The sequence below is a fragment of the Budorcas taxicolor genome, chromosome 11 (assembly GCF_023091745.1).
Source record: "Budorcas taxicolor isolate Tak-1 chromosome 11, Takin1.1, whole genome shotgun sequence".
Classification (NCBI taxonomy): domain Eukaryota; kingdom Metazoa; phylum Chordata; class Mammalia; order Artiodactyla; family Bovidae; genus Budorcas; species Budorcas taxicolor.
Window position 1 is genome coordinate 120,989,683 of NC_068920.1, and position 5,111 is coordinate 120,994,793.

Below are 5,111 nucleotides of genomic sequence, written 5' to 3' on the forward strand. Positions count from 1 at the left end.
GTATCAGTAAACAAGGGCTTCCTGTTAACTCCTTCCTCCAGAGTCTGGTAACCTCTAGTAAACTTTCTTTCTATATGAATTTGCTTATTTAGGTATCTTATATAAGTAAAAACCTATGTCATTTTGTGACAGGCTTGTTTCACTTAGTATAATTCTTCAAGGTTCTTTTATATTGTAGCATGTGCCAAAATTTTCTTCTTTTTTAAGGATGAATATTCCATTGTATGTAGCCCATATAATGGATATCAGGAGTATCTTGTTCTTTTTGATACTGTTATGAATGAAATTGCTTTCTTAATTTCTTTTCAGATTGTTCATTGCTAGTGTATAGAAATACAGCTGATTTTTATCTGTTGATTTTGTATCTTACAATTTTGTTGCATTTATTTCTCAGCTCTTAACAGTTTTGTGAATTCTTTAGAATTTTCTACCTAGAAGATCATTTAAACTACAAATAGACATAGTTTTATTTCTTTCTTTTAAATATGAAAGTCTTTTATTTTTCTTGCCTAATTGCTCTGGCTAGAGTTTGTAGCACTGTGTTGAATAGAAATGGCAAAATGGGGCATCCTTGTCTTATTCTTGATTTTAAAGGAAACCAAGCATTTTTTGTCTATAAAGGAAAATCTTCCACAAATAGAGAGCAGTCTTTCACATTTGGGAGATAAAACCCATTAACTTGATTTGAATGAGGAAATACAACTGATTTTTAAGAACAAGAGGAAAAATATGTGGGCTGGAAAGAGTTGGGACAAAGCTAGGCTGAAGTTGGGTTGATATTAGGTATGCGAGAACAGTACAAGGCATGACAAGATGTTCAAACAGAGGTGCAATCAGGGACATCCAAGAATCATCCCACCACTAAGAGGCAGGTCCCTAGCTGCCTTAGGGCTAGATCCTGACCAAATGGACAGAACTCTAGGAGTTATTAGCAACTATAGTGGATGTTCATAAAATAAAACAAGTATTTTTATGTTAGGAATGAATGGGAAGTGAGAAATAGGTGTAATTTATAAAAGTTCCCTATATGTTTGGCTTCATTGGTATAGAGTCCATGTAATTATTCTCTGTAAGAGTGAAAAAATGGCACTACTAATGATCTTCTCTGAAAAGCAGGTGTGAATCGATTATCCCAAGTAGCGTGGGACATGAGATATCTTATTTATAGAGATCTTATTCATAGATTACAGCAGTACTTCGCACTTAATCTTAGGAATGTTTAGCCATGATGGCATATTGATTAATGTTTGTAAAGAAAAAAACACAACTGACTGCTAAAACAATCTAGAGGTGTGTTCATAAGGTTGAAAAAGTTAATGGAAATGGCTTCAGATTACAAATGAACATAGATAATAAAGGATAATTTATAAAGAATCTAGAGATTTTTGCTGCTGTTCCTATATTATTACATATAACTAAATCTAGGCTCTAAGCTGGACTGCCCTTTAGGCAACATTTTTGTCTGTTACACTGAGTCAGAGTCATTCTTAGAGTGATGTAACTTTCTGTGATGATTGATGATGGGTTTATAGCTCATTTATGCTTACTGTTATTTTCTGAAAGTTTATAATAGCATCTATGAGTCAGTTGCCTCACCTGTATATGACAGAACCTGTTTTCTGTAAGTAGTATGTCCTTCTTTTGAAAAAACCTCCTTCATGAAAGGATGTATATGTTACATAGGGACAGGGCTATAATCTTTGATATCAAACTAAAACTAGGAATTTATATCATAAATTAGTAAACTGTCATGACTATGTGTCTATAGCCTTTCTTGGCTCCTCTGTCCATGGGATTTTCCAGGCAGTAGTACTGGAGTGGGTTGCCATTTCCTACTCCAAGGGATCTTCCCAACCCAGGGCTCGAACCATGGTCTCCCACATTGTAGACAGGCGCTTTACCATCTGAGCCACCAGGGAAGCCTACAAATAATTAGTTTATAATTTTAGTTATAGTACATTATGTATTTTTAACTATATACTAGATGTAGTTTTCTTAGTTTATATTTTCACAGACAGTAACTGGCATTTAGTTCTTTAACTATTTTAACTATTGCTTTGTTTCCTTCCTACTTTATAAGTTCCATGAAAGCATATAGACCTGTGCCACACCTCTTTTTACTTCAGTGTTATCAAGTACTAGGCATATAGTAAAAGTTTATTGATAAATTATTATATCTTAAACATAGCATATTTTCCAAAATTTACCTTAACCACACTGCATTTGTGGTTTTGTTTAATCATAGTTTTGCTTGGGCATAGGTTGTCTTAATTTAAATTTTCATCTTTAGGGAACTAAAGCTTATAGATCAATGGTTCACAATCTCATAAGAAACATCCTTCTTTTAAAAATTAATGCTTTGTAGCATCCACTGTATTATCCTGAAATAAAGTTTATAGACACTACAACCTATTTACACATCTAATATTGAAAGTATAATGTTTAAAATCATGTTGAGGAGTGATAAGGAAAATGGATTTATAATATATTAGATTTCAATATATAAGTGCTCAGGCATTAGTACAATGGAAATCCTGGGAAAGTAATCAGATGCTTGTATCAAAATGACTGTGAAATAGATAGCTATCCATGAAAACTGATAGAAGTGTATTATATTGATGTTTAAAATACCACAAGTGGTGTTTCTTTTAGTATTGATTTCCTGCAATGGTAAACTGCTCTTGAAAAAATTTCAAACTTGGTATTCTTGAAACATTCAGCACATGTCAGTACCATGCAAGAATATATTGTATTTCATTAGCCAAAATTTTGTCCAGTTTGTCCTATAACAAGATGTTTGAACCCACATCCCCTGCATTGCAAGGCAGATTCTCAACCACTGAACCACCAGGGCTCAAGTAATTATAAGTAAGTTTTCCCCTTATATAGCTATCAGGAGTTTGGAAGTTCTGGGAAAGTTCTTTGTTCTATAGAACTGTCGCATTCGGGAATGTGAAGTTAAGTGGGCCTTAGAAAGCATCACTACAAACAAGGCTAGTGGAGGTGATGGAATTACAGTTGAGCTATTTCAAATCCTAAAAGGTGATGTTCTGAAAGTGCTGCACTCAGTATGCCAGCACATTTGGAAAACTCAGCAGTGGCCACAGGACTGGAAAAGGTCAGTTTTCATTCCAATCCCAAAGAAAGGCAATGCCAAAGAATGCTCAAACTACCGCACAATTGCCCTCATCTCACACATTAGCAAAGTAATGCTCAAAATTCCCCAAGCGAGGCTTGAGCAGTACGTGAACCGTGAATTTCCAGATGTTCAAGCTGGATTTAGAAAAGGCAGAGGAACCAGAGATCAAATTGCCAACCTCCGCTGGATCATCGAAAAAGCAAGAGACTTCCAGGAGAACATCTATTTCTGCTTTACTGACTATATCAAAGCCTTTGACTGTGTGGATTACAACAAACTGGAAAATTCTTAGAAAGAGATTTTTTCTCTTCTCTTCAGGATTCAGAAAAAGAATCTTGACCTGCCTCTTGAGAAACCTGTATGCAGGTCAGGAAGCAACAGTTAGAACTGGACATGGAACAGCATATTGGTTCCAAATTGCGAAAGGAGTACTTCAAGGCTGTATATTGTCACCCTGCTTATTTAATTTATATGCAGAGTACATCATTAGAAGGGCTGGGCTGGATGAAGCACAAGCTGGAATCAAGATTGCCGGGAGAAATATCAATAACCTCAGATATGCAGATGACACCACCCTTATGGCAGAAAGCAAAGAAGAACTAAAGAGTCTCTTAATGAAAGTGAAAGAGGAGAGTGAAAAGTTGGCTTAAAGCTCGACATTCAGAAAACTAAGATCATGGCATCTGGTCTCATCACTTCATGGCAAATAGATGGGGAAACAGTGGAAACAGTGGCTGACTTTATTTTGGGGGGGCTCCAAAATCACTGCAGATGGTGACTGCAGCCAGGAAATTAAAGGACGCTTACTTCTTGGAAGAAAAGTTATGACCAACCTAGACAGCATACTAAAAAGCAGACACATATATATGGAATTTAGAAAGATGGCAATGATGACCCTGTATGCAAGACAGCAAAAAAGACACAGATGTGTATAGCAGACTTTTGGACTCAGAGGGAGAGGGAGAGGGTGAGATGATTTGGGAGAATGGCATTGAAACATGTATAATATCATGTAAGAATCACGTCTGTGTCCGATGCAGGATACAGCATGCTTGGGGCTGGTGCATGGGGGTGACCCAGAGAGATGTTATGGGGAGGGAGGTGGGAGGGGGGTTCATGTTTGGGATCGCATGTACACCGGTGGTGGATTCATGTCAATGTATGGCAAAACCAATACAGAATTGTAAAATAAAGTAAAAATAATAATTAAAAAAAAAAAAAAAGGTAGAGGCATTACTTTGCCAATAGAGGTCCATCTAGTCAAGGCTATGGTTTTTCTAGTAGTCATGTATGGATGTGAGAGTTGGACTAGAAAGAAAGCTGATCTCTGAAGAACTGATGCTTTTGAACTGTGGTGTTGGAGAAGACTCTTGAGAGTCCCTTGGACTGCAAGGAGATCCATACTAAAAGAGATCAGTCCTGAATATTCACTGGAAGGACTGATGCTGAAGCTGAAGTTCCAATACTTTGGCCACCTGATGGAAGAACTGACTCATTAGAAAAAACCCTGATGCTGGGAAAGATTGAAGGTGGGAGGAGAAGGGGATGACAGAGGATGGGATGGTTGGATGGCATCACCAACTCAATGGACATGAGTTTGAGTAAACTCCAGGAGTTGGTGATGGACAGGGAGGCCTGGCGTGCTGCAGTCCATGGGGGTCACAAAGAGTTGGACACAACTGAGCGACTAAACTGAGCTGTCCTACTTCCTGCCCACTTGCTTGTTGCAATACCTCACCCATCCCAATAATTAACCAAAAATTGCCTCCCCCCAAAATTTTCAAAAATACTTAAAATATTTTAATTTCCGTCAGTTAAAAAATACCCTTTCCTTAGAGGATTCTGCCCATGAAGAATAATGTTGAAAATAATTTTGCTTTTCAAATAAAATCAGCCTCCTCTAATAGTATTTTGTGATAGACTAGTTTTAGGCATGTTAATACCCGTGAGGGAAAAAATATTCTATGGTCAA